Raw genomic sequence first — 21074 nt, 5'->3', positions numbered from 1 at the left:
ACATTTTAATAGGAAATACTGCACATATATCTTGGTTAAACCCTGTTATAAGCTTTTTTTTTTTTTTTTCAAAATTAGTAATTAGCAGAAACAGGATTCAGTTCCAGATGGTCCAAATCCAAGACTATTGTTCTTTCTATAATGTCCCTGCTGCCTTGATGAGATTTGAGACAAAATGAAGCTAGTTCTTTCTCACTTCAAGATTTCTTTTCTTGTTTAATATTTTTCTCAATTACATATAAAATCAATATTAACATTATTTTTATTCTTGAAATTTTGTATTCCAAGTCCTCTCCCTCACTGAAAAAGCAAACAATTTGACAGAGCCAACCATTATTCATATATGCAAAACAAATTTCCATGTAAGGCATTCTGGGAAAGAAAATAGGCAAAAAAGAAAAAAAAGGTGAGAAGTAAAGGGAAAAAATATATCTTTGGGTTGCATTCAGACTCTACTAATTCTTTCTCTGGAAACATTAATTTTCATCCTAATTCCTACAGATTTTCTTGGATCCTTGTTTGGATGAGAACAGCTTATTCTTATTAGGTCACCATACAATATTGCTATTACTATGCAGTGTTCTCTTGGTTCTACTGACTCCAGTTAGCCTCAATTAATATAAGTAGTTTCCAGTTTATCTGATAGATTCCTGCTCATCATTTCTTCAAACAAAATAGTATTCCATCACAATCATATACAACAACTTGTTCCCTGACTTATAGACATCTCCTTATTGCTTAATTTTCATTTCTTTATCATGATTTAAAAAGCTGCTATGAAATATTTTTTGTACAAATAGGTCCTTTTATCTTTCTTTCTTTTTTGAAATTCTGTTCGGATTCAGACCTAGTAGTGATATTGCTTGGTCAAAGGGTATTTATTGTTTATAGGCATAGTTTTGAAGTGCTCCCCCAAATAGTTGAATCAGGCTACAACTACGCCAACAATGCATTTTCCCCTTCAATATAAAATCTCTTTCAGGCCTCTTTTATGTCAGATATCTTACCCCTTTCTATCTCTCTCCCCCCCTCTCCCAGTGAATTTCCTTTTCAAATCTCTTATTTTTTTTTTTTATTCATTTACTTTATCTAATCATACCATCACATTCAACTGACATGTCTGTTTCCTATCTATGTGTACTCCATCAAACTTCACTAACAATGAAAACATTTTTTTCAGGAGTCATAACTAACATTTTCCCATGGAGAAATATACAGTTTAATTTTATTAAAGATTATAATAGGTCTGAAAGTGATCTGCAGATTCTTTCCATTTCTATTTGGCCCTGTGGTTCTTAAATATCAGACTAGTTTTATTTCATAATTTCTTAAAAGATGATGTTTAGTTAATCATTATTTTCAGATAGTCCAATACTTCTTAAATTTTCTCTTCTGGGTCTATTTTCCACATCAGATTTTTTTTCCCCCAATGAGACATTTCACATTGTTTTTTTCATTATTTTTAGTTTTTTTAATTGTTTCTTGATGTCTGATAAAGTCATTAACTTCTATCATCCCTGCTCTAAATTTTAAGGAATTATTTTCTTCAAAAACCTATTATACCTCCTTTTTCATTTAACAAATCCTACCTATTAAGGAGTTCTCTTCAGTGAATATTTGTACATATATTTTTCCATTTGGTAAATTCTACTTTTCATTGCATTCTTCTATTCATTAGATTTTTGTCACTTTTACCACTTAATCTATTTTTGACCTATTAAGTTATCATCTTTTTTTTCAAGAACTGTTTGTGCCTTCTTTACCAAGCTGCTGACTCTTTTAAAAAAAATTTTTTTTTGTATCACTCTCATTTCTCTTCCCAAATTTTCTTCTATCTTTCTTACTTGATGTTTTAAGAAAATTAAGCTCTTCCATAGAATGAGACCAATGGGTATTTTCTCATGGCGATTTTGAATATAGGGGTTGTGATTTCATCTTTCTTGTTGAAAGATTAGGTTTAGAATGTTCCTCTGTTGTTTGTTCAAAACAGATGCAAAGATATTTTTCAACATTCGTCCTTGCAAAACCTTGTGTCCCAAATCTTTTTCCTCCCTTTCCCCACCTCTATCTTTAGATAAGAAGTAATCCAATATAGGTTAAATATGTGCAAATCCTCTATATGTATTTCCACAATTATCATGCTGCACAAGAAAAATCAGATCAAAAAAGGAAAAAAAAATGAGAAAGAAAAACAAAACAAAATACAGGCAAACAACAAAAGAGTGAAATACTATGTTGTGGTCCACACTCAGTTCCCACTGTTCTCTCTCTAGGTATAGATGGCTCTCTTCATTACAGGTCTATTGAAACTAACCTGACCAGGTGAGTTAGAGCACCTTTTCATATGACTAGAAATGGGTTCAATTTCTTCATCTGAAAATTGTCTGTTCATATTTTCTGATCATTTATCAATTGGCGAATGTCTTGAATTCTAACAAATTTGACTAACTTCTCTGTATATTTTAGAAATGAAGCCTGAAGGTATCATAATCTTGGAATGTAAAAATATATTCCTAGTTTATTGCTTCCCTTCCAACTTTGTCTGCATTGATTTTGTTTGTACAAAAATATTAATGTAACTAAAATTATCCTTTTTGTATTGCACAATATATTCCAGTTCTTCTTTGGCCACAAAATCCTTCCTTCTCCACAGATCTGAAAGGTAGACTATCCTTTGTTCTTCTAATTTGTTTATATCACTCTTTATTTCTAAATCATTAACCAATTTTGGCCTTTTCTTGATATATGGTGTTAGGTGTGGCTCAGTGCCTAGTTTCTGCCATACTAATTTTCAATCTTCCCAGCAATTTTTGTCAAAATATGAGTTCTTTTCCAGGAATCTTGGGTCTTTGCGTTTATCAAATACCAGGTTACTATTTTCATTGATTTTTTTGTCTCATGAACCTAGCCTATTCTACTGATCAACTACTCTTTTTCTAAGCCAGTGCCAATGACTACTGCTTCATAATATTGTTTTAGGTTTGGTATAATTGGTCTCCTTCAATGAATTTTTTCCCATCAATTCCCTTGAAATCCTTGATCTTTTATTCGTCCAGATGAAGCTTGTTATAATTTTTTTTCAATCTCTGTAAAATAATTTCTTAAGAATTAAATTGGTGTGGCACAGAATAAGTAGATCAATTTAGAGAGAATTGTCATTTTTTTTTTATATTAGCTCAGCCTACCCATGAGCATTTGATACATTTCCAATTGATTAGATCTGATTTTATTTGTGTGGAAAGTATTTTGTAATTGTGTTCATACAGTTCCTGATTTTATCTTTGCAGGTAGACTCCTAAATACTTTACATTATCATCAGTCATTTTCAATGGAATTTCTCTTTATAGTTCTTCCTGCTGGAGTATGTTGGCAACATATAAAATCATGATGATTTGTGTAGATTTATTTTGTATCCTTCAACTTTGCTAAAGTTGTGAATTCTTTCTAGGATATTTTTAGACGATTATCTAGAATTCTCTAAATAGACCCATCATAAACTCTGCAAAAAGTGATGATTTGGTTTCTTGCATTACCTACTCTAATTCCTTTCATTAATTTTTCTTTTCTTGTCCCCAAAGCTAAAATTTCTCATACAATATTGAATATTACTGGAATGTTTCACCCCTGATCTTACTGGTAAGGGTTCTAATGTATCACCATTACATATGATGCTTGTTGATGGCTTAAAATTGATGTTTTTGATCATTTTAAGGACAACTCCATTTATCCAATACTCTTTATTGGTTTTTAATAGAAATAGATGTTGGATTTTGCCAAATGCCTTTTCTGTATCTATTGAAATAATCAAATCATTTTTGTTAGTCTAGTTATTGATATAGTCAATAATGATAATAGTTTTCCTAATAATGAACCAGACCTGCATTTGTGGTATTAATCTTCCTTGGTCATGTTGTATTATCCTGGGAATGATTTGTTGTAATCTCTGCTACTATTTAAATGATTTTGCATCAATATTCATTAGGGAAATTGCTCTATAATTTCCTTTCTATTTTGATCCTACCTGGTTTAAGTTTCAGTACCATGTCTGTGTCATAAAAAGAACTTAGTAACATTCCTTTCCTTATTTATCCAAATAGCTTTCATAGTGTTGGAATTCATTGTTCTTTAAATGTTTGGTAGAATTCACATTTGCTAGAAATCCATCTAGACCTGAAGATTTTTTTCTTAGAGAGTTGATTAATAGCTTGTTCAATTTCTTTTTCTAAAATGGGGATATTTAAATAATTGAATCCCTCCAGTTAATCTGGGCACTTTATATATATTTTTGTAAATATTTGTCCATTTCATTCAGATTATCAGATCTATTGGCATACAGTTGAGCAAAATGGTTCCTAACTGTTGCTCTCATTTCATCTTCCTTCATAGAAAGTTTAACTTTTTCATTTTTCATACTAACAATTTTATTTCCTTCTTTCCTTTTTCTCATCAAATTAACTAAAGATTTATATACTTTGTGGTTTCCAACTCATAGTTTTGTTTCTTAACTTAATAGTTTTGTTTGTTTTTTTTTACTGTCAATTTTATTAGTCTTTCCATTTATTTTCAGAATTTCAAGTATGATATTTAATTTGGGATTTTTAATTTGTTTCTTTTCTAGCTTTTTTCTTTTTAGTTGTATGCACAATTAATTGAAAGCACCCAGAGACATAAAACATTCCCTAAGAACTGCTTTGTTTGTATCCTATAAATTTGGGTATGTTGTTTCATTATTGTCATTCTATTCTATGAAATCATGAATCATGTTTTTGATTTGTTGTTTTTCACTCTTATACTTTAGGATCAGATTATGTAGGTTCCAACTAATTTTTGTTCTATTTCTTTCCTTTACATGTAGTTTGTGTTGTATTGTGATCTGCAAAAGATGTATTTACTATTTTTGCCTTTCCAGTGAAATAGTTTTTTTTTTTTTTTTTTGCCTCTTCATGATATGCAATTTTCCACATTTTACTTCTATTTTCTTCTTTTTCCAGTACAATCCCTTTTCTACCTCATTTCCTTTTTTTATATTATGACAATAAAATCAAATTATACCTGCACTCTCTAAGTATATCCATAACAGAGATACAGTTCAAGAGATTAACATATCATCTTCCCATTTAGGGAAATAAACTTATTAACTTTTAAAAGAAATAGTTATTTTTTTTCCTTTTAACATTTTTTGCTTCTCTTGAGTTCTGTACTTTAAGATCAAATTTTCTTTTCAGATTTGGTCTTTTTGTCAGAAAAAAAAGAAATTTACCTGTGTCATTGAATGTCCATCTTTTGTTCTGATTCTTGGCTGCAATCCAACGTCCTTTCCTTTTGCAATATCAGATTCTAGTCCCTTCCATCCTTTAAAATTGTTTCACTCATTTGTTGTTGTTGTTGTTGTTGTTGTTGTTGGTTCTGCTCCTCAAGACTTTTTTAGCGTCATTATTTAAAAGCCTTTGAATGGGCTTAAGGGAAAGCTCAGCCACATCCCTGCCTTTACTCTGACATCTTTACTCCACATAGAATTTCTAAGATTTAAAAAAAAAATCATCTTTATTGTTGTTATGGACTTCAACAGAGATGAAAGTCTGTATTTCAGCAGACAATCTTAAAAGTTGCTGGGGCTACACAATTCATCAGAGTAGGGATAATCCTGCAAACAGTATCCTAAAATTTGGTTAGATTTACAATTGGAATAAAGATGTATATAGATCAAGCAGCTAAATGATTTACTGAATAGATGTTGGGCTTGGAAACTGGAAGTCCTGAGCTCAAATGCAGCAAATGTAAAATATAAATTTACTATCTAAGTGATCCTGGGGAAGTCATTTCATGTCCATTTACTTCAGTTTCCTCAATTATTAATGGGTTAACAATAGCACTTCTCTCAGAGGACTTTTGTGAGTCTCAAATGAGATAATCATTTGTACAGTGCTTATCACAGCATCTAATACATAGTAGATACTTAATAAATGTTTCTTCACTTCATTTCCCCTTCCCAAATTCCACTCAAAATCTTCATTTCATTTTTGGGTGAGATAAAAGATGTGTTTCTCTAGTGGATTCTTTAAGAACTCAGAGTTGCTTTCATGGCATAGAAGAGACTACAAATTGAGGAAACTTTCCTACTTAGAAAGAGTAATACCTACTCAATAGTTCATAGTGTAAGAGATTTATTTTAGGGAAGTGAGAGATTAAAAAAAAATTCACCATCACAAAAATATTATATGTCAGAAGCAGGAGTTAGAACAACATTTTCTTGGTTCTGAAGTCAGCTTTCTATCTTTTACAACATGAGGTTGCTAGTTCATAGTGTTCCTTTTTTTTCCTTTTTAAACAATTATATACTTAAATTTATGGATGGCATTTATATCATACATACAAATCCTGTCTTTACAAATATCAACAGAGGAGGAGATCTGTGCCCTCTATTTTCCCATTGTCCTATTAAACTATTATATTCTCACTCACAACTCAACTACCAATTTATTTAACATGTTAAAACCTCTTAGATGAAAGGAGTTAATTTCTTCTAATTTAACTTCTGATTATACTGTAAGCTACGGAGGATTTTATGGAGATAAGACTGTATAGGTTTCAGTGATTCCTTAAAAATCATTACATACTTGTTCAAATTTACCCATTCATAAGACAGCATCTACTAATGTTCTTTATGTAATATTATGTGAGGTAAAACTGAGACAATATAACTAAAGTTAATTTGAATAGACAATATTAGAACCAAACTATTAAATCTGAAGCAATTTCCTTTTCTTAATAATCAGTAAGTTACCAAAAAATGGTGTTATGAGCTCTCAGTTATAAGCATACTTTTAGATCCTGGGTTAGTAAACTTTAAATTATTTTCTTAATCACTTTTAGAAAATAGAATATTTGTGAAAAGTTAAAGTGGGCAGAAGTTTGTGGGTATTTTTATCATAGTTTTGGACCATTGCAAAAATAGAAATACATTAGACTTTTATTCTCTCTTCAAATAAATTCAATATTACCTGTGACCTTACTTTTTGAAGTGCCACCCAGTACAATTCAGTATTTTCTTTAGTTTTTTTTTTTTATTATAAGCATCCAAGTACAGCTGACTTAATTTCTAAATGTAGTTATTTTCTAACCTATACTTAACTTAAACCAAACATATAAAAGCTATCATCAGAGAGATACTTATTGAGAAAGACAAGAGATCCACCTGCATGTCATTTCTAAGCATTTCTATTTGCTTCTCCTTTAAATAGTGACTAACTCTCCATACATCAGAGAAAACAGTTATAATTTTGAAACTCTGATAGAAATTCATAATTGGTTGGATGCTATAATAATACATAATTAGATGCATGCTGTACAAGGTGACATTTTAATCAATCTATAGCAGGAGCAGAATGACCTACTGTTTTTTTTTTTTTAACTCACTTTTTATTTTTATAAGAAAGCTGAATCACCATTCTAGAGGGACAGATGAGTTGGAAACCACACAAGACTTGGACTCAAAATCTTTGCAAGATATCCTATTTTCTACTCTTTGTTTGTTGTACATATATAAGTCATCATTATTTTACAGATCTCAGTTTACTCATTTATGAAGTTATTTTACTCGTTACCTCAAGGAGTTTTTGCAGAATATCATGGCTGCTAAGGATTTCCTTTTAATTCTATGTCCTCTCATACACACACACACACACACACACACACACACACACATATAAAAATTGTTAATGACAACTTTTTTATCTACCTGTACTTCTTTCATATATGTAGCAAAGCCTTTGACAATAATGGATATTGGCAGGTGGCACTCAAGAAGCAGGATCTATATATACACACGTGTGTGTGTGTGTGTGTGTGTGTGTGTGTATGTACTCTCTCTAACCACAAGAGGACAAATAATGATATCATCCATGGTCAAACTATATGTTGATAATACTGGGAAGTTTTTTTCTCAAAGAAAAGACATGTAAATAATTGTTCATTTAAATGAAACATTAGCTAATGGATTTTAATAACAACAAAGAATCAATCTGGTATAGAAACAACTAGATCACAGGAGAAGAAAAGCTCTGGGCCTGGAATCAGGAAGACCTGAATTCAAATTCAGCTGCAGATACTAACTCAGTCTGTGACCAGGGATATCAGTTAACCTCCATTTCTCTCAGTTTCTTCATCTATAAAATGGGGATAAAAATAACACTTACCTCAAAAGTTTATTATGAGGATCACATGAGAATAACCATAAAGGGCATAAAACAGTGTCTGGTACATAAGTATATAAATGTTACAACTACAAACATATTATCTATAAATCAAGCATATTAATATGGGTAATATATTGTTATAATAAGCATCCAAATAATTCAAATCCTTCCACTGACACATGTTAGTCTCTCAGAATTAGCAGGCAGCAATCGAAAGACCACTCATTATATACAACTTGCTTTTAATCCGTTGAGAATGTTTCCAGTTATTCAAGAAAAATATTAAGTGAAGGTGCAAGACAGAGTACTAAAGTCTGGGCAACCACAAAAGGTAAATACATTATTCCTGAATACAAGGAGCGCACATACCAATGGAAGAGATGGTATACAAAATAAATAAATAAATAAATAAAGCAATGTATATTTGGGGTATATACAGCATAATGAGAAATAACACCAGAGAAGAATTCATGCTGGAAAGAGAATTTCTCAGATTGATGAAGTATCAAAGATGCTTACTAAAAACTTGAAAATAAGAGAAAACAGTAACTGATACATCCTGCAGTGAAGCAGAGAAAAACCATTCAAAGAAGAAAGACAAATGTGAGTCTTCTGAAAGAAAAGGCACACATACAAGCAGAAAATGAAATACAGAAGTAGAGGCTCAATGAAACACTGTTATCTCTGAAAATAAAGGAAACAATGAATATTACTTTTTGGGAGGGATGCTCTGTGGGTTTCTTAATGTTGAATAATGTTGTACTTATTAGGCAAACAGAATAAGAGAAAGATTCCTTGAACTTCTAGAGAGAAGGGGGAGGGAGAGAGGGAAGCAAAAGGGAAAGAGAGACATGGAGAAAGAAGAGGCAGGAGTAAGATACAGGAAAGGGGAACAGAGCAGAGGGAGAGGAAGGGTCTTACTTGTTGGATGACTGTATACAATTTAAGTGACCTTGTCTGACAAGAGAAGTTTCCATACAAAAGTAAAAGTGGGTTTATGTACAAGACCAAGTGCCACAGTTCCTTGTATATTCTTTTTTCTTACATCAAATAAAAACTATTTTTTTGTTAGATGTTCGATAACTCAGGAAGGTCTCTTATCTCAACTTCTGTCCTGAACTAATGGAGTGCTGGCCTGAAGCTTATCTGGTTCTACCTCTTAAACCAATAGAAGACAATCACCACAAGTTACTCATAAAAATTCTCCTCTTTATCTTTATTGTAACACCACAAATATATTTCCACTCCAAACAGTTTGAAAAATAAATAACTTTAGATGCAAAAATTGATGAGTCTACATTTTTATCCCAAACATTCATTTATGTTATTCAAAACTCATTTGTTTGGTGCAGTTATTATTAAGGGTCATTTAGACCTCATCATAATTATTTTGATGAATACATGAATATTAATAAGTATTAGGAGTATTAATACATGAGTGTTAATGGCCAATAGAATGAGAGGATATGATTTCTTGTTTTTTGACTCCATTTATAATAAACCTAGGTAAATCAGGCAAAGGCACTGTACATATGCAGATAATTTTCCCTTATATAAAATTTGCCATGTTTTAGCAGCTTCATACAGGGAGGGTAGGTCAAGTTACCCTTGACTACCAATTTATCCATTAAGTTTATGAAATCTTAATGAAAATTGTCAACCTAATTTTTAATCTTAATGATTTCATTAAGACAGCACAGAATCTATGTTCATTGCAACACAAACACCTGCTACTTGTATTAAGTGATCAAAGATTTACATTTTACACCCACTGTCTTCGCTGATAAATAGGTATAGATCACTTTAATTTTCATAGCAGGGAGTCATTATTTCATCATTTAATTGTCAGGTGTGGACAATTATGTAGCAGAAGAAAAACTAAATGAAAGAGCAACATCTTAGCATTAATGAAATAAGTCCAAAGTGATATATATTTTTGAATTCATAGAATCTTTAAAAAACAAAAAAAATAAAGGATCCATTGCTTAAAATATTAGTTTTCATTTCTCTAATATGATGAATATTTAGAACTTGATTGTCCATCTTGTCCAATCTTCTCATTTTCCAGATGAGAAAACTGAGTCCTTAGGAGGTTGTAATTTACCTAGGACTATACAAGAAGTGTCAGAGGCAGTATTTAATCTAGATATTCTAGTGCTCAAATAATTCTCATGGTTTACTACCAATAAACTGTGGATAACAGAATGCAGAATAATTTTTGGTTTGATTAAGCTTTTTGATACGGATAATGAGAATTATTTTTCTTGACTATATATTTGTCTTGAGGTTTTATTTGTTTTTAACAATAATAAGAAGAGCCACAATATTTATATAACATTTACTCTGTGCTTACACTTCAACATTATGATCTCGTTTGATCTTCACATTCCCTTGGGAAGAAGATATAATTTTTATTCCCATTTAAAATGAGAAAACAGTATCTTTGTTATAAAAATAACATCTACAATTTGTCCATAGGGCCGTAAAGAATCAGACTGACTCCATCAGCTGAACAACAGCAGCAATCCGTAGATATCATTGAATCCAAAAAGCACACTTTATGTACAAGGAAACCAAGACTCAGAGATTTGAAATGATTTGCTTAAAGTCACACTTGAGCTGATATTAAAATACAGGAACTCTTCAAAATCAGGACACTTTTCACCATGTATTCAGTTCATGGGAAAGGTAATACAAAGACTTTTTCTTATTTGGTACATTTATCCATTCAACAAATTTAACAAATCTTTAAAAAAATAAACTACTTAGTACAGAATGTCATGCTGTAAGCTAGGAAAAGATTTTTTTAAAAATGGAAAAATTTAGCTTCTTAAATGAGCTTGCAATTAATGCATCAATATTCATTAGGGAAATTGTTCTCTAATGTATGGACTAAAGTATGGACTAAAAGAGTATGGACTAAAAGAGTATGGACTAAAGAGATCTCTCCCTATGCCAAAAAGAAGAGAAATTTATTAGTGGCTCTGTTGTTTACAACTACTTACAATGGTAATAGTGAACATTTTTACTGAAGAAACACAAAGCAAATGATCTTTTGGCATTTTGATACTGGCAACAAATGAACTGGATTCTGCTATATTTTGATACTTCTGTGGATCATGATTACATAATGTAAGTATTTCCTGCAATGTTGTTGATAAGAGATTTCGAGCTTCTACACTAATATGTAATGGGGGTGAATTTTAACTAATACATTAAAATATAATGCAATGTAAAAAGTGAAATTGAAGTTTTTTTTAAGTGTATACAATACTATCAAGTATTGAATTTGATGCCCCTGGTGTAGATTGTAGCCAATCTGATATTGACCCTAAATATGCCTTGTCCATATACTCCAATGAATTGGAGAATTACAGGGGGGAAATGTTTGTATATTAATATATAGATGAGAAAAAACTATAGCAAATGTGAAGGGATTTTCCCCAAAGTCATAAAATTATTGAGTGCCTAGAGCTTAGACTTAAGTCCAGATCTTCTCTGCCTCAAAATCCAGAATACTTCTCCTTTTGTACTATATTCACACATGTTGTCAAGCTGGGTGGAAATTAAATTTTATTATTTTTAAAATATATACTAATATTGTTAAAATATGCAATAAAAATAAAGACTTCAGACAGGAGATTTAGTAACAAAAATGTTAAATTACCTAGTTTTATTTATTCTCCTTATAGTTAAACTCCTTCCCTGCCTCGCCACTGAATCACCCACATACACACACATATATGTACATATACATATGTATATGTATACACATTATGTATTCAAACATATGTATATGCATATTATACACACACAAATTTTTGTGTCTATCTTCATGTGACTAGACTAGTCCATCTTCTTTTCCTGGTTTTCATCTTCCTAATGACATCTTTGGTTCTATGTCTTCAGGATATTCAACATTGGTGATCTGTTACATTCTGCTTCTCCCCACCTTCTTCATCAAGAGGTATTTTGGACTAGAAGTGTACCTGGTCTCTCAAATGTTAGTAAAATATATAGGTTATAAGAGTGGTTCAGAAGAGAACTATTTATTTGGACGCTTTTAAGGAAGCTATCAGGATTTATACTTGCCACTTTAGATCATTTGCATACAAGCAAATGGCAAACAAATCAAAAGCAATATAAAGATCCAGCTATATCAAAGAACGAAGAAAAGCAGATAAAAATTAACTGGAACTAAGATTCTCAGGAACTAAGTGTTCAGTCTTACCCAAAAATGTCTATTCTGGCAGTATCTAGGGGGATCAAACTGAAGGTATAGGACATATTTTCATATCAGTTTCCTCCATATGTGCTGTTTCTCTTTCCATTTGTGAAGCACAAAGTATATATTCCATAACCTTTTAGTACTGAGTCTGTTCTTTATGCTCCAGAGCTAGTATTGCACTCTGCCTTCTCTGTGCCCCTCAGAATCACACTTCTTTTCACACACCAACATCATATAAAATGATTCAGAACTTTTTGGAAACCTAAAGATACATACACATATGCATTTGTATATGTATACACATATACATCTACATATATGTTAGAAAGATATTTCACACCCCCAGCTCCATTAACATGCACTAGTCCAGGATCAATTTATCGGGTAGAAATCCCATTACCTCAGTTGCAGAATCAAATAATCGATAAAATATTAAACAAGGGAAAACATCTAATCACCTCTGTGGAATTAAACAGAGGAGTAAAATGGGTTTGAAGAATGAAGTTCTTTGAGTCATTGGATGAAATATATCAAAATTGGACTTCTGGATTTATGTATAACACAAAGAGAATTCAAGCAAGGAAAAAAATAATTTGATGTAACCGTGAGGATCCACATCCTTTTGGGTCATGATCAGAGAGAGGGAAATCCCTCTACCCCACCACCATCATTTACCAAGTCATAGGGGGAATTGTTCTATACTAGTAACAATGAATCTCTCTAAGAGTCGAGAAAAGGCAAACTAGACACCCCAAAGAAAACCAGTTGCCCAGAATGTGTCTCACTTCAAGAATAAAGGGCAAGAATCTCAGGAGTTTCTTTAAAAAGAGTCCCAATCTTCAGAGACAAGCAGACGCCTACTTTGAAGTCAATTTTTGTGAAGATTCCACAAAGGGAGAAATTACTTGCAATAATCAGGAGCTAAGAGTCCCTCATTACCTACATAGGATCTCTATGTTTGATCTAATTTTCTTATGGTTTGCATTACCCAGGAGAGTGTGTCCTGGCTTTGTGGGAGAATCAGTTCTGTACTAACTCTTTTAATACATAGTTACTAAATTATTTGCAATAAAAGCTGATAAAGTATGGCTGTCTGGTAATTAATGGGGATATACTAGATGGGAGTTCATGAACATCAGGAGGAGATATTCCCTAGTCTTTCAGGGATTACTGCTTGAACTCCCAGGAAAGAAGTTGTCATATACCAGAAATCTTCCATCAGTCCATTACATCTATGATCTTTTATTAACTTTCCTGTATGGACTTTCCCCCCAATTATATGTCTACTTCTTCAAGAGAGGGACTACCTCATTGTTTTAATATTTAGATTTCTAAATATCTAATATGGAACTAAGGCATAAATAGGTATTAAATATTTGCTGAATAGGAATATAAAAGCTTTTTAGTGAGATAACATTTGTACTATTAAAATTATTTAAGTTGTTATCATAATTATATTAAGTATATTATTATATGTTATATTTTTAAAATTATATCCATTGTATGGTGCTTAGCATATTGGACTGACACATAGTAGGTGCCATATAATTCTGAGAGAGGGTAAATGACTGGCTCAGACAAAAAAAAAAAGTTAATTTAGGATTGATGCAAGATTGAAACACAGCACTGCATTCACTAAGTCATCTACAGAGTAAAATCTGATTTGCCTTCATAAAGAAAAAAGTATGAACATAAATCTTTCTATTCCTATTTTAAACCAATTTCTTCTGGGGCATAGGAGTGGGAATGAAAAATGAAAACATTTTAAAATATTATGTTAATTTTCATGTTGCTAATTCATCCTGAGTATCTGGCCACAATTGGGGTTTGAAAAGTTCAAACCACTGAAATGTTCTACCACGTCTTGGACCACAAATTGGCTCCACATAATTGGCATTTTTCCCTCTACTCCCACTGGCTGTCACCACTTCAAGGTTCCTTGCTATCTTTTGCTTTTTTTTTCCAAAAATGATTCATCGCCAGATCTTTTTTTATCCCATTTGATCTCCCATCCAAACAAAATCCGTAGTATTCAAGTGTTACACTCTCTGCAAGAGATTTTATGACATGTTTGTATATTAAAAAGCAAAGTTTTCTTTTCTTTTTTAGTTGAGATGTTCAGTACTCTCTCATATACTTCATTTCAACATTCTCATGGTAATTATTGTTAAAAGCTACTCAAAGATACAACTATATTTTGATTTCTTCTCTCTGACCAGCATTACACTATGGCCATAGCGGTTTCAAGCTTTGTCACCATTCAATTACATAGATATGGGAAAATCAATGAGAGAGATAAAGGTCAAAAGAATTTGCACTAACTTAATGATTCATAGTGGTTCTTCCCTAGTAAAAGCTAGTAGATAAAGCACATTGTGGTTTCTAAAAAAAAAGGCAAAATATTTTCTGTTTACTTTTTTTTAATCTATTGGTGCATGAAATAGGTGAAATAAATTGTTATTTTGAATGTCATCTGGGTGAATTGCAATGACACGGATCAGTGATATTTAGTTTTTACTGATCACAGTCCACAAAAGATCAATTATTGAGTCAATTTGGTTCTCCAAAAATATGCAAATGGAAATTTAAGAAGTTTGTGTTATTAAATATAGATAAAATTTCTTTTTTGGATATCACTTGTAAGATATATATGGGATATATATCATGTATATAATCTCATTTTCTTAGCAAAACCCCCATATAGTATTCCAGTTAGAAAGAGAAAATAAATTATTTTAATTCTTGTAATCTTAACATGAACCATATATTTAAAGTGCTTCATTACCTCAAGAGAGAATTAATATAAAATATTCTAAAACAAATAACTGGGAAGTTCCTTTTTTTGTGGCATCCCTTCAATAAAATACTTAAGTCCCTAAAGTATATAGAACATGAAATTAGAAGATGTAGATAAAGACCCAGTCCTCACTATTTATTTTACGATTTGGGAGAGGAATAAATCACAAAAAAAGAGATGTTATATCTTATAGCACATTATAATGTCATTCAAAAATTGCAAATTCAATTGAATAAACATTTATTAAAGTCTGCTCTTGCTAGGTCATCTGCTAAGAATTGGAGGGGCAATATGAAATATAAGGGAGTAGGCTGCTATCCACAAATGGAAGATTTCAAGAAAATTTATCAAATCTGAGTATTACAGAAGAAACAGTGATTTAAAAGGCAAAGAGAGTGAATAGTGGGAGTGGTGGAGGTTGGGTGAGGTGAGATGGGATGGGATTGGGATAAGCAATAATGTGAACAAAGATGTGGGAACAGGAAAATATCAAATGTGCTATATCAGTTTTTCTGGTGCTATAAGGCTTAAAAGGTAGACAGACTACTGTCATGTCCTGGACATCCTTGAATGACAAAGAAGGCTGCATCATAACCTACACAATAGACAGGCTGAAAAAAAGGCCATTGATCATGGATGCTGCATGTATATGTGTGCATGTATGTGTGTGTATGTGTGTGTGTATATGTTCACTAATAAAGAAGGAAAATGGCCTCCCTTAGAAAAGAGGAAAGAATAGAAATGAAAGGAGAGAAAAGGAAAGTAGAGAATTACAGTTTATTAATATTTTTTTCAAGTAGTGTAATAGTGGACAGACTGATAGCATGAATCCTTAGCAAATGGGTCAAAGGAAAGTGGCATTTTTAACTTTTCTTATCTTATTTTTTAGAAAAGATTTAATCAAGGAGAAAGAATTTAAACTAGAGGACAGAAGAGGAATGGTTGCTACAGTTATGAATTAGAAAGGGCAAAGGGTAATAGGATTGAGAACACATATAGGACATGTTACATTTGACCATACAGAAAGACAAAGTGTTTAATTGTGCTGACAACCTTTCAGGAATAGCGAAGCAGGATGCAGTGAAATTATTTTGGATACTTTCAGTATTTTCAGTGGCTTGTTATCCAATGTATAAGTATTGTATGGAGTAAATAAAAATTTTGAGTAAATGAAAATTTAAAAAATAAAATAAATTGAACACTTTGTATTCAATGTTTGTATTAAGACAGGGAGTCAGCATGGGTATTGAAGAATATCAATTAACAATAATGACTCAGGTGAGGCTATAAAAGAAAGTTTAGTGAATGAAGTCATCTTAGTTTTAGAATTTTCTTATTTTGAAGTTCCTGAAAGTTTAGCACAAGGGAAAGAGAGAGAATTCATCTGCTTGATACAATTATGTACATACTACATTCTTGCTCAAAAAACAATTGAAGCTGGGCAGCTAGTTGATGTAGTAGATAAAGCACCAGCTCTGAAGTCAGGAGGATCTGAGTTCAAATCTTGCCTCACACACTTAATACGTCTGAGCTGTGTGACCCTGGGCAAGTCACCTAACCCCAATTATCTCAGGAAAAAAACAATTAAAGGATTTTTTGAAAGCTATGGAGGAATTCAAGAGAAATTCAACATTATATCTGAGCGTCTTCTAAAGGGGAGTGTGTAGAGAGAAATGACTCCTCTATCAAGAAATAATTCCATGTGAATATTTTACTTATATTAAAGTGAAGAATTGCATGGGATGGTTGTTTCCTTGATAGAAAAGATAGAAAATCCCAATGTGACTTCTTAGGATAATCTCTGAGTCTATAACTAAGTCAAATCATGTGGAACCATACATTTTCTTAGGCCTATTTTTTGCAAGTCTCAATTCTAAGAGTAAAGAGTATGTAATAATATTAGGTCATCTTTGGAGTGTGTCTTTGAAGAATAATATTTAGTAGAAGAGAGAAAAAAGAAGAAAGCAGATGACTTTATAAGGTAACTGACAAATTTCTAATGTCATGTGATATAGAAGTAGCGATGATGAATAAGGAGGTTGTCCACTTTTCTTCCTGTTCCCAGTATGTGAAAGGGTTCTGTGTGTGTGTGTGTGTAGACATAATGGTTTCATAATGAAAAAAGGTGCAGGGAACGTTTTATCCCAAGAACTGAGCCAAAATTCTATCACAGTTAGGAGGTAGAAGAAATATTGGTTAAAAAGTATTAAGAGTTGGGTGAGTTTGTTGAGAGAATACAATAAGAAAGCTATGATGGAAGGAAATCAAATGGAAAAGAAAGAGCAAGCCTGAGGAAAAAATTCAAGGAAATTAAAAAAAGAATTAATTTGGGAAACATAATTTCAGATCTGAAATGGTTATGACCTTAGGTACTTATTAATACCCATGTCCATTGGAAGAACTAGAGGCAGTCAATCTTGCTAATTCCTGACTTTATATTTGCTGCCAGCCTTGCTTCTAAGTAAATTATTGTAAGATTCCTTATTTAGAGCTTTTCCTGGGTTAGTGAAGGTGGTACAGACTACTGCTACTCTTTAAGTGGAGGAAGACGAATCAAAATTTGGGCTTGACAGGAAATGACTACTTTCCTTGAGACGGGAATAAGCATTTAGATAGTAACTCCCATGTCATAGTAAACATAGCTTAAGTGCCTTCCTAGTGTCATACATCTAGTAAGTATCTAAGGTCAAATATGAACTTGACTTTAGTCCCAATGCTCAATTCACTGCCCTGGCTTGCTTCTTCTAAGATAAAGTTGTGTGCTGCCAACTCTCAAGCCCAGACTTCATCACATACAAACAGAGGAAAGGAGAGCAGCTGACACAATTGCCTTAGACTCTCAGAACAACTGTGATGCACACCTGAGAACTATTTTATTTTTCTGTGAAACCCATTAGATAATCATGCATACCCTGTAGGATGTATCCTATGTTAGAGACTATTGAAATGGGCTATTGAAAATTAGTTCTTGTATTTATTTCCAGCTCTTTTATTAAAGTTATCTTTCTTTTTATTACTCTAATCTATCACTTTTTGTGTTTTCCAGTTGATGTTTCCTATATCCCTTATTACAAAAATGTTGGAATCTTTACAAATTATTAAGCCATTAGAGTTGGTAGAAACAATAATTATCTAATTTAGCCTGGTTCAATATGATTGATTTGATCTTAGAAGGAGATATTTTGGGCCAGAACTTGAACAAGGTACTAAGTACAACTGAAAGAAATGATGCTTGTGTTCACACCTTTAGAGAGCAAGAAATATTTAAGTACTCATTAGAGGTCACATAGTTTAGTATGAGATATCCAAATTTATACCTCCCTTAAGCCCTGCCTCCAGAAGGAGGAGTTAACCTTTGGGAGATCATATATATATAGAGGAAGCTCTTAGAGCTTGGAGGACTTACTTCGGAACATTGATCTGGGGTTGGAGAGGAGCACTCTGGGAGGAAGCCCAGGATCCCTCTCTCTGAGGCAAAAGAGAAGCATTTTCCTCTTCCACCTTGGTGCTGGCTGGAGGCTGAAGAAAGCAGAGTCAGGTGCAAAGGACAAAGCTTCAAGAGCTCTTAGAACCAAATAGAAAGATTGGTGCTGGCTGGAGGCTGAAGAAAGCAGAGTCAGGTGCAAAGGACAAAGCTTCAAGAGCTCTTAGAACCAAGTATAAAGATAGGCCTCTAAGAAAACTAAGCAGGCTATATTGAAGGACACAATAAAAGATCTGCACTTTTATCAGCTGGCTGCGATTTTGGGTGATTATTTACTTGTAACTGAAACTAAAGCTTCCTCCAGAAAACCTCCCCGAGAAATCTGCTTTCTCCCAGAGAGAATCCTATTATTATATTTTAAAGAAGAAAAAAAAACACCAACACAAAAATATCTGGGAAATAAGCAAATATTAACTATCTTATTTTCTGCATCTTAATTCTGCAAACATTGCACACCTACCAAACATCATTAAAATAACGAGTAGGTATTGTTTTTAAAAGTATTTCAGGAGCTTCACAAAACTTCCCAGATACCAAAAGTATCTTAATTCCCTTGATGACTTATATGTATTGGACCATTTGGAATAAAAATGTAGATGTGTATGTTTGCATCTTTTCCCTTGTATCTCTTTTTAGCCTTCTACATTTAACCTTCTCCATTTTAGTGTAAAATTGAAAACAATCTATTTGCATAGTACTGGACATTATAGTGCCTATTCATATTATTTATAAGCCTGTCTAAATCATGAAAAATAATAAAAGAAAGAAAATTAATTGATCTTATGGCATTAAATTTGCAAAGTTGAAGAGAATTTGGATATTACTTTCAAATAAGGAGTACAGATAATGACATTTTTGAATCATACAATAATACACCTAATATATTAGTGATAGGAACAGGAAACTATTGTTGGAAAAAAAGTGTAATGTAAGAGAAGTAGAGCACAGTTTGTGATTCATTCATAAAATATATAGATGTACAACAACTAACTTTTTAAAATCTAAGAGTAGTGTTTGCTTATCACATTTGATCCTAACCTTACAGGCAGACAAAAAAATCCAACATGGACAGATTATCTCACAATCTTTGATTTAGGTATCTTAGTTTCCATCAGGACTTGCCATAGTGTAACATGAGAGACAGCATGATGGTGTCTGAACAATAGTTTGGATAATATGAGTTCAAAATTTCTACTCTTGAATCATAATGATTAGGGAACCTGTAGTTTCTTTGATAGAGGGAAATCTTGAATGAAGAAACTCTCCCTTCTAGGTGGAAGTCAACAGCATTTTTGCAATTTGTAATCTTAGAAAGTTTCCTAGAACACTGAGAGATTAAGTGATTTGTTCTGGGTCAAAGACAGTATGTGTCAAGAGGCAACGCATGAACATAGGTCTTCTTGGCTCTAAAATTGACTTTCTATCCAATACCCCACACTGCATTTTTTATAGAGGAAAAAATATTATAAAGGAGACAAAGCCAGAAACCTGTTCTACAATCCAGCTCCCTTAGTAACTTGTCCTATTTTCTGAACATCTGAGCTTTCTGTCATACAGTACTTTTTGGCATTTGAGAGTAAATGAGAGAACTGAAGAACACAGTACAGTCATTCAATCTAGAAAAGGAAAAAAATAGGGAAACGTTGCTTTCCTGTGGCTTTCAGCATGCAGATCTAAAAGACAATTCCCATTTTCCCTTTATCTTAAATAGACTCCTGAAAGACATAATTCTGAAATTTTACCCTGTTGGTTTCTTTATCCTTTTTATTTGGTACAGTGGATAGAGCCTTAATCTTGAAAACAGGAGAGTCTAAGTTCAAATCCAGTCTCAGACATATAACACTTATTAGCTGTGTAGCCCTGAACAAGTCACTTAACCCTAATTGCCTCACCAAAACAAAGAAACAAACAAATAAACAATCCCATAAAATCATATTTTAATGAGGGCTATTTGGAATTGTTCTTGGATTTAAAACTAAGGATATGCAATTTGCCACTAACTAGCCAGTGACTTAAAGTAAGTCAATGTCCCTTTATGGACTTGGAGTTCCTTTATTATTGTTTTTATTATTATAAATGTTGCATTAAGGGATTAGTTTAAATCAATTCTGGTTTCAAAAGCATATGATATAGTGATTTTTTGAGATTAAAAAAAACAATATAAATTGGGAATGCCAAAATATAGTCTAATTCCCAGGTGATCATTTATGTTTTTTGTTTGCTTGCCTGCTTGCTTATTCGGTGATTTTTAAAATTTTATTTGTTTTTTCTACCAAGAAAGAAATTAAACAATAAAATGGCAAGGCGGGGGCGGGGGGGAGATTGAGGTTGAGCAAATCAGCTAATAGGGAAAGTTGATTAGACTGTAGT

Source organism: Sarcophilus harrisii, chromosome 6 (assembly GCF_902635505.1).
Source record: "Sarcophilus harrisii chromosome 6, mSarHar1.11, whole genome shotgun sequence".
In the NCBI taxonomy this organism is placed as follows: Eukaryota; Metazoa; Chordata; class Mammalia; order Dasyuromorphia; family Dasyuridae; genus Sarcophilus; species Sarcophilus harrisii.
The sequence above is the reverse complement of the archived record's forward strand: the minus strand, read 5'-3'. Positions refer to the sequence as shown.